Genomic DNA, 10585 nt, shown 5'->3' with positions numbered 1-10585 from the left:
TGCCCCACTCATGCTCTGTCTCTCTCTGTCTCGACAATAATTTTTTTAAAGACTGTAAAATAAAATAAAATAAAATAAATAAAATAATAAAATAAAATAACATAGAGGAAATAGATACAATGAGAAAGACAAAATATTGCTGACAGGTAAAGCTGATTGATGGATTTATGTGCATTTAAGTACTTTCTACTTTTGTGTCTATATTCAAAATTTTCCATAATAAAAATTCAAAGATGTATGTGATCTTTAAAACAAAAAGCAAAAAAAAAAATTTAATAAAAAATAAAGAGAAAAGAAAAAGAAAAGAAAACCCAAGAGAATCAATAGATCAACTTAAAATAGAAGAGATCAACAAGGTTGTGCAAATATTAATATAGGAAAAATGAAGGGTTCTTATAAACCAGAGACTTTCATTTATAAAGTGTAGTTTTATAGTAATATTACACACATACACACACAGTAATGGGGAAAAATCCAATAAAAGATATATAAATAATCATAAAATATTAAAGATATAAAAGAACAAAGTAAGGATGAAATAAACTATTCTTAGATGGAAAAATTCAATATTTGAAACATATCAATCTTCCTAAAAATTAATCTATACATCCAATCCAAATTTTAAAAGCATTGTTTGAAGAAGTTTAAATGGTGATAATAAAACTTATATGAAAAAACAAAGTGGCCAGTATGGGCAAAACAATTAAAAGAAAACTAAGATAGACAGACCTGCTCTCACAAATACCAACATACTTTAAAACTGAAGTAGTTATGATAATGTTACAAGAATAATCAAATAGACAAATACAGCAAAGGCCAATAACAACCCTCCACTTATATTTGAAAAGTTATAAGATAGAGACAGCATTGCATAGAATGGAAGCGACAGGCCATTTAATAAATCATATCCGGGTAATGGTTAGCTATACAAGGAATAAACTTAGATTTCTACATCACAGCATAAAAAACATAAATTCTTTTATTTATTTATTTGGAAGTTTAATTATTAATTTTGAAAGGGAAAAAAAAGAGCATGAGCAGAGGAGGGGAGGGAAAGAGACAGAAGGGCATAGGGGAGAGAATCCCAAGCAGGCTCTGCACTACCAGCACAGAGCCTAATGCAGGACTAGAACCCACAAACTGTGAGATCATGACCTGAGCCAAAACCAAGAGTCAGTTGCTTAGCCAACTGAACCACCTAGATGCCTCAAAGAATAAATTATTTTAAAAGAAAATATTGAATGTGTTTATGACCTCAGGATAGTGACATACATTTTAAACAAGACAAAAAAGCCTTAAACTTATAAAGAAAATGTGAAGGGGCACCTGTGTGGCTCAGTCAGTTAAGCAACCAACTCTTGATTTCTGCTCAGGTCATGATCTCACGGTCTGTGGGATAGAGCCCCATGTTGGGCTCTGCAATGGCAGAGTGTACCCTGCTTGGGATTCTCTCCTTCTCTCTTTGTCCCTCCCCTTCTTGTGCATGAGAGCTCTGTCTCTGTCTCTCTCTCTCAAAATAAACATACAAACATTTAAGAGAAATGTGAAATCATTTCACTATATAAAAATTTAAAACTTCTGTTCATCAAAAGAACCTTAAAATACAAAGACAATTTACAGACTGGGAGAATAAATTTGCAACACATACAATGACAAAGAATTGGAATTCCAACTCTACCATGAATGCTTAAAAACCAATAGTAAATGAACAAATGACCTGATAGAAAAATGGGCAAAAAGAAAATTCATATCAAAGTAATCCTAAAGTCTAATAAATAGGGAAAGGCATAGGCACCTAGGTGGCTCAGTCAGTTAAGGGTCTGAATTCAGCTCTGGTCATGATCTCGCGGTTCGTGGTTCAAGCTCTGCATAAGGCTCTGTGTTGACAGCTCAGAGCCTGGAGCCCACTTTGGGTTCTGTGTCTTCCTCTCTCTCTCTGACCCTCCCCTGCTTGTGCTTTTTCTCTCTCTCTCTCTCTCTCAAATAAAATTTTAAAAAAATAAACAGGGAAAGGCAAGTAAAAAAACTCTTTAAAAATATTCTTTTCTATTTATCCATTTGACAAATATTTATCAATATCAAGTGTTGACAAGAATGTCAGGAAATGCTAATTCATGTATTCAGCTATTGAGAGTATAAAATGGAGAACAATTCAGTAAAATCTAAGTTATAAATATTTTCAAACCACTGATTCCACTTCTAATTATACCCTCAAATGTGTACAAGNTCCCTCCCATGCTTGCGCGCTCTCTCTCTCAGAAATAAATAAAACATTAAAAAAAAATTTTAAAAAGAATATTAATTACAGTATTTTATAAGAACAATTTAAGAGAGTATACTACTTGGAGAATTACTGGGAGAACAAATAGATAAATGATTGTATATCAATATAATGGGATACTTTATAGCATTTTAAAACAAACTGGTTCTCTATACATCATCATAAATAAATCTTAAAAATATAAGTGAGTGAACAAATTGCAGAATGATATGTATACCACTATTGTTATGGATAACCTTTAAATACATATAATACTAAATGTTATTTATGGATGTTTTCACATGTGACAAAAATATAAAACAAACCTCAGACTAGCGATTACCTCCCCGAAAAAAAGAAAAATCAAATGTTTTTTCTCAAATAAACAAAATGAAACAAGAACAAAAAACACCTGAAAATATCTAAGCAAATAAGATTTTAAAATAACATGTAGATACAAGGTTGTCTGTTATTTTATATCATTCTCCATACTTTTGTATATTTAAAAAAAATTTTTTTTAACATTTATTTTTGAGAGACAGAGAGAGACAGCATGAGCAGGGAAGGGTCAGAGAGGGAGGGAGCTGTCAGCACAGAGCCCTACACAGGGCTCAAACCCACAGACTACAAGATCATGACCTGAGTAGAAGTCGGGCACCCAACCGACTGAGCAACCCAGGCACCCCCATACTTTTGTATATTTTAAGTATCTATTTAAGAAGGAAAAACAATTGTTCATCATAAAAACTTTTAAAAATATGAAGTAATCATTAAGGAAGAAACAAATTATTCTTAGTGCTTTACTATATTTCCCTCTAAGCAGTTTATATGAATATTTTACATAGTTAAGAACATATTTTATACTTAATTTTCTATTCTCTTTTTTATTTACTTAATATAATAGCATAAGCATTCCCCATGTTGTCATAATGGTGGCACAATGTCACCTTAAATGGCTGTACAATAATTTGTTGAAATAGTCTAAATTTTGGGCCATTTGGCTTTCTCTAATTTTTCTTGATTATGTAAAAATTGATGTAAAAATGTCTTTTACTGAGCTTTTTTGTATTCCTCGTTACTCTGAAGCATTTTCTAATTTTATAAGAAGCTTTAAAATTTTTAAGATTTTAAAAGTTTGATAAATATGGCTGAACTTCAGAACAAATCTTCACTTCAACAATGGGTACCAAAATGTACTATTTTGGACAAAACTAAAGTTAGCTCCTTGCTAAGGGGTCAGTTTTATGTGCTGTCAGTTTTACCTGCTTTACCACTTTTGAAACTCACTCTAAGTAGGCAGCTTTTTTCTTTTTTTTTTTTGTTACACGGTTAAAGACTGCTGAGGTTCACTACCTCAGTAACTTTTTTTTTTTTTGAACTCTAAGTGAAGCTTTATTGTGGGGGCTCTGGGGGGGGTCAGTTGGGACAGCCAAAGACAATCATGTTCTCAGTGAAGTTGGCCAGATCTTGGCACTGCTTCTCATTCTCCTCATCTTGGCATTCGTCGACCTCCGGCCACAGCTCCACCCAGGGGTCCTTCCCGATGGTGTAGCTGACATTGGGTTTCTCTCCCCTCAGGTCGGCAGAGATGCCCCACATGAGGTAGTGTTTTCCCTCCTGCAGCTTCAGAGCTTCTCTGCACTTGACATGGCTGATGAACCTGCGTTCCTGCCCAGGCTGCATCTCATCAGAGCCTGATTTGATGATCTACTTGATGACCATTATGTAATCGTCAAAGTCTTCTGACAGCTCCTTCTTGAGAAGTCTGGTCTTGTACACGTAGTCAACTCCCAGCTCACAGCCCTTGTCCAGATGCTCAGCCAGGGTGATCTTTTCATCCACCTGGTGCATGAAACAGTTCTCCTCAGCACAGCAGCACATGTCCTTGTGACAGAGCTTGCTCAGTAAACCGTCTTCTTTGTCTGGGTGGTAGAACCAGATGCAGGTTGTAGTAGGAGTACACCTTGACCGACCTGGGCTGGATAAGCCCCACGTTGAAATACTGGTGCACTTTGAAGGTCAGACAGTCCTTTTGGTCATGTGAGATCTTGTCCAGTAGATGATGAGGGTGTTCTTATGGGAGACGGCCTTGTTCAGCTCATATTTAGAGATGTATCTGTTGGTGCCATTGCTCAACGGGTCAAGGTCACCAGTGTCAGGAGAAAAGCCAGTCATCATGGATATATCCAAGATCGACATGGTAGCATCCTTGTCTCCCAGGTACCTGGTACAGATGTCAAGGATCATGGTGTTCAGGGCAGCCTGAGGCCTCTTGACGTCTTCAGGAGCTCGTTGTATATCCGCCCTGAGGTCAACCTTCTTGCAGGTGTGTTTGGTTTTGAGCTTGGCATGGTACACTGTCACCACTGACAAGGTACCTTGTCCTTTTCCCTTAGGTGTTACTACAAAGTCCTCATTTATCTTGGTCTCTGCTGACCGCTGGAGGCTAGCAGATTCCCAGAGGATGGTGTACTTGATGGCAGAGCTACAGCTGGGTAGGTTAATGGACACATCCAGGTTCAGGTCCTTGTGGTCAGGGACATCCTTCAGGTATTGGGCCAAGGCTTGGAACACCATGAAGGTGGCCTGGGTGGAGCCATAGCCACCTCTGTAGTATCTCTGCTCATTGAGCCAGTTCATGACAGGACGTAGAGTCAAAGTCATTGAGCAACAGCAGGGCCAAGAGGGCATGAGATCATGACTGAGCTGAAACCAAGAGTAGAATGCTTAACTGACTGAGCCGCATAGCAGCCCTCAAATTTTTTAATTTTAATTTCAATTTTTTAAAAAAACTCTTTTCCCTTTGACAATAAGTATGTTGTGGAAATGGATGGAAAATTTTGTCATTTCACAATTACATTTTTCTTTGTAAACTTTTTGACAAATACATGTCCTACATTTTTTTTTTACAAATAGTTTATTGTCAAGTTGGTTTCCATATAACACCCAGTGCTCATCCCCACAAGTGCCCTCCTCTGTGCCCATCCCCCTCCCCCCCCCACATCCATCAGTCCTCAGTCTGTTCTCNTGCACCAGTTTACATTCCCGCCAACAGTGTAGGAGGGTGCCTGTTTTACATGTCCTACATTTCAAAACAACTTTTTGACAAATATATGTCCTTTATTTCAAAAATAAAGAAATAAATTTGTGGCTCCTGTTGAGCTTATGCTGCAAGGGGAAAAAGATAGAATAATAAAACATATGTCCCTAATTTTTAAGAACAACAGCTTTTCTGAACTTTAATGTATTCCTATTATTATTATGGTTTATTTCATAGTGGAATATAGATACTGTCCAACTGCATGAGAGCAAACTCTACTGGTAAAGTGAGTAAGAAATCTTTGAAGAGCCTTTCTCTCACAGCTTTGCAGGAATGATGATTTTATTATGTCCAGACTGACTTAACCACACCAGGGGAATCAAAAACAAAAGGCTTTGAGAAACAGGGACATAGAACTCTTCAGGGATTCCTCATAATTGCAGAGCCCACAGCAAGCCCTCACAGTCAAACTCCCAGCAGTAAGTTGTCACAGCAGCCACCCACACCCTCCTACGGTACAGTGATCATTAGTTTTTCCATCTCAAAAGCACTCTACAAACGTTAACCAATTAACAGGAGCTTACAGACATAAATACCAATAAGCAAGCAGAGCAGGAGTACAGTTATATAAAAATCCTAAGTAAGGTGCATTTAAACATTTAGAATTTACAATCTAATTTCTGTAAATGTTCCACTCTGGAACAAAATGTAAAGATCATAACTATTAATGACATTAAGTTCCTTTATCACTAAAGAATAAGTGCATAATAGGGGCACCTGGGAGGCTCAGTTAGTTAGGCATCCAACTTCAGCTCAGGTCACGATCTCAAGGTTCGTGAGTTTGAGCCACATGTCAGGCTCTGTGCTGACAGCTTAGAGCCTAGAGCCTGCTTTGGATTCTGTGTACCCCTCTCTCTCTGCCCTTCTACCGCTCATGCTCTGCCCTTCTCTGTTTCAAAAGTAAATAAACATTCAAAAATTTTTAAAAAAGAGTAAGTGCATAATAAATTCTAATTGAACTAACAGGAAATTCATTTACTACCCTCCTCCAAAAGAAAAGAAAGAAAGGAAAACACATTATGTAAACCTCATTTTTAAACAAGTAATGGGTAGAAATCCTTGAAAGAGCCTTCTTCTGAAAACTCAGAGTCTCCCCAACTAAGAACTATGGGGAAAAATGTAATAGGAAATGAACTAGCAATTCATTTTGATCCTATTGTGCATGAGGTCCACTGTGACTAAGTTTATTCATTTTTTCACTATTACTTATTTTTGGGAAGGTAATTTACACATACAGGTGCCATGACTAAAGACAGTACTATATGCCTTGGTTATTATGTGGCAAACTGGTTTGATCATCAGCAAATGCAGATCAAAGGAAAAAAACTGTATGCCTTGAAATATTTAATTCCTTCAATTCTTTTAATCAAGGTGAAATTTCAATACTTTTTATTGCCAGTGTAACCAGTCTGAGTGATACATCAGGTATCACAGGTATGGATGAGATGCCTTATCTAGCTCATTCATTCCTTCTACATAAAGCCAAGCACTATTCTAACAGGATGTCATTGAAATGGAGTTTAATTGATTAGAGAATAACTATCATTAAAATTAGCTTAAAGTACTAACTATGCTGTATATGGAAATATAGACATTACTACTCCACTCATACCTGCACTGATTTTTCTCAAAACTCTCACAGAATAAGAAAGGACATGTGACTAGACAATCCATCTAAAACATAAGTAAAGTTTATTTTTAGTATCTCCTACAAGTTTTGTACTTGTCTATATGAAACATTTTCTTGTTATACTACATTTTTCATAATACTAGGAAAAACAAAGATTAATTTGCAAATATTCTCTGGATATAATCCAGAGGGGGAATGATCTGGAAGAACCTTAAACCAACAATAATATAGTCTAATTAAAGTAGAAAATCTAGCCAAAAATTAAATGACCTAGCAAAAGAACTATGTTGTAAACAAAAAGGGTACATACTTTGGGATCAGATAAACTTGACTACAAACCTTGGTTTTGAGTTTGAGGACCTGAATCCCATTCTTCAATTCAGTTTCTTCATCTGTAAAATACTGGTGTTACAAGCCTTTATGAATTAAATGATCTCCACATCCTTGCCAACATCTGTTGTTTCCTGAGTTGTTAATTTTAGCCATTCTGACTGGTATGAGGTAGTATCTCAATGTAGTTGTTATTTCCCTATGATGAGTGATGTTAAGAATCTTTTTATGTATCTGTTAGCCATTTGGATGTCTTCTTTGGAAAAATATCTATTCATGTCTTTTGCCCATTTGTTCACTGGATTATTTGTTTTTCAGGTGTTGAGGTTAGTAAGTTCTACATAGATTTTGGATACTAACCCTTTATCCAATATGTGATTTGCAAATATCTTCTCTCATTCCATTGGTTGCATTTTAGTTTTTGCTGATTGTTTCCTTGCCATGTAGAAGCTTTTTCTTGATGAGGTCCCCATAGTTCATTTTTGCTTTTATTTCCCTTGCCTTTGGAGATGTGTCAAGTAAGAAGTTGCTGCAGCCACGGTCAAAGATGTTGCCTGTTTTCTCTCCTAGGATTTTGATGGTTTCTTGTCGCACATTCAGGTATTTCATCCATTTCAAATTTATTTTGTGTATGGTGTAAGTAAGTGGGTCAATTACATTCTTCTACATGTTGTTGTCCAGTTCTCCTAGCACCATTTGCTAGTAAGTGATGAGTCACAGGACTCTACTCTCAAAGCCAACAGCATACTGTATACACTGTGTAAGCTAACTTACCAATAAATTATATATTAAAAAATTACAGGTGGTAAATATTTTAATTGAAGCCACTCTAAAAAATATCACTGGTGCTAACCAAACCCATTTGTAGTCTGACCATTACCTCCTTTTTTCCTCCCTCTTTTGCTCAAGTGCATCTTCTTCAACAATTCTCAGCCACAGGGAAGACTTCACTTTCTTTTGCCAGCCCCTAGTCTTCACTTTTATCCTTATTCATTTTAGATGGTGTGGATGCTTCAGTCTCTCATCTTCCTGCCCTTGCCCGCTTCCTTTCAGTAGTAGACCACACCTGCATTTTTTAGCAGTTGACTTCTTTAGTGCATTATCTTCTTCCCTTTCTGGACACATCTCCAAAGGCAAGGGAAATAAAAGCAAAAATGAACTATGGGTTCTGGTATCCCTTGTCAGTCTTCTTGCCAACTTCTCCCTCCTAACTTGCTACCCAATTCCTTTCATGACCCCTTCCAATTCATTCTCCACACAATGGCTGATATGATCACATACTCCATTTACCTTCCTGGGCCAAAAGCCTTCAATGTCTTTTCAAGGTACATTACACTTAGAATAAAATAATAAATCATTAACATGGGCTTTTATGGCCCAAATAACATGGTCCCTGACTCATCTGGAGCTTCAACTTTCCCTTATGCTTGTTATATCCCAACCACACTTGGTTCACTCTGGTCCTAAAATAAGTCAAGTCTATTCTGTCCTGTGCTTTCTTACATGTTCTTCTTTCTGCCTGCCTGGAGGTGAGTTTTCCCAAAGCTTCACTTATTTTAGGACCAGAGTGAAGGCAAGTGTGGTTGGGATATAACAAGCATAAGGGAAAGTTGAAGCTCCAGATGAGTCAGGGACCATGTTATTTGGGCCATAAAGCTTCACTTAAATGATCCCACCCATCTAACAGGTCTTTTCTTAGATATCAATACAGGTATTATAAAGAAAGCTTTCCTTCCTCTCCACCTAAATTTCATCTCTGTTATTATTCCATGCCTCTCCTGACCTTTTTTTAGAGCTATTATCACCATGTTTAATTACATAGTTTACTGGGGTGGCTGGGTGGCAAAGTTGGTTAGGTGCCCAACTCTAACTCAGGTCACAGTCTCACATTTCATGGGTTCAAGCCCTTCATTGGGCTCTGCTGTTAGCACAGATTTGGCTTCAGATCCTCTGTCTCCCTCTCTTTCTGCCCTTGTGCTGCTCTATCTATCTCTCTCAAAAGTAAACATTAAAAAAGCTTTAGTTACGTATTTTACTGGTATGATAATTTGCTTAATATTTCCAAACTACGTAAGGGAAAGGCTATGTCTACTTTTTTTGTAATTTGAGTATAGTTAACACACAATGTTACATTAGTTCAGGTATACAACATACTGATTCAACAACTCTATGCGTTAAATCATGCTCACCACAAGTGTAGCTACCCTCTGTCACCATACGACACTATTACAATACCATTGACTATATTCCTTATGGTATATCTTTTATCCTTTGACTTGTTCATTTCATGCTATGCCTGTTTTGTTTATTACTACATCCTCAATGCCTGGAACACAGTAAAGGCTATATCATTCAGTTATATCATGAATGAAGGAATAACAACGATGTTCAGTGACACTAGGAGTAGTCAAAGTCCTTCCACAACTTAGGGGACATGGAAACAGTTTGCATTATGTTTATAATACCTTAAAACAACTACTTATATTTCCTCCTTTACACACAACAGGAAAAACAAAATGAAAAAGCTCAGAAATTTTGGGGTGCCTGGGTGGCTCAGTTGGCTGGGCAGCTAACTTCGGCTCAGGTCATGATCTCACAGTTAGTTCATGGATTCGAGCCCTGCATCAGGCTCTGTGCTGACAGCTAACTCAGAGCCTGGAGCCTGTTTCAGATTCTGTGTCTCCCTCTCTCTCTGACCCTCCCCTTCTCACGCTCTCTCTCTCGGAAACAAATAAAACGTTAAAAAATTTTTTTAAAAAAGGAAAAAGCTCAGAAATTTTAACAGGTTAACAATGGCGGTGTATAAAATGTGGACTTTGGAGTCAAACACACCTACTTGTATTCTGGTTTTCAGAAACACTACCTAGATGACCCTGGGTAAATTCTATAACCTTCCTCATGCCCAATTTCCTCAACTGAATATAGGGGCAACAGGAATGCATTGCATTCCTCCTGATGCCAACTTCTACAACATTTATATTAATACTGCCATTCTATATGTGTCATGACATTGTTTCATTAGGTTAACGAAATAAATTCACACTCACAACCACAACAAAGTCTCAAAATGATTTTGAGGAGCCTGGGTGGCTCAGTCGGTTAAGCAACCAACTTCAGCTCAAGTAATGATCTCACAGTTCATGGGTTTGAGTACTGCATAGGGCTATGTGCTGCCAGCTTAGAGCATGGAGCCTGCTTTGGGTTCTGTGTCTCTGTTTCTCTCTGCACCTGCCCTATTGGCACACTCTCTCTCTCTCTCAAAAAA

General features: G+C 37.2%; 1 pseudogene; it reads right to left on the bottom strand.

Annotated features, from left to right (window-relative positions):
* Positions 1 to 3676: 3676 nt before the first annotated feature.
* LOC144243214 (complement C3 alpha chain pseudogene) lies at positions 3677 to 5006 on the bottom strand (annotated as a pseudogene).
* Positions 5007 to 10585: the final 5579 nt, after the last annotated feature.

The sequence above is a fragment of the Crocuta crocuta genome, unplaced genomic scaffold (assembly GCF_008692635.1).
Source record: "Crocuta crocuta isolate KB4526 unplaced genomic scaffold, BGI_CrCroc_1.0 scaffold26, whole genome shotgun sequence".
NCBI classification, from domain to species: Eukaryota; Metazoa; Chordata; class Mammalia; order Carnivora; family Hyaenidae; genus Crocuta; species Crocuta crocuta.
Note: the sequence above shows the minus strand (reverse complement) of the source record. Positions and strands in the feature narration are given on the sequence as shown.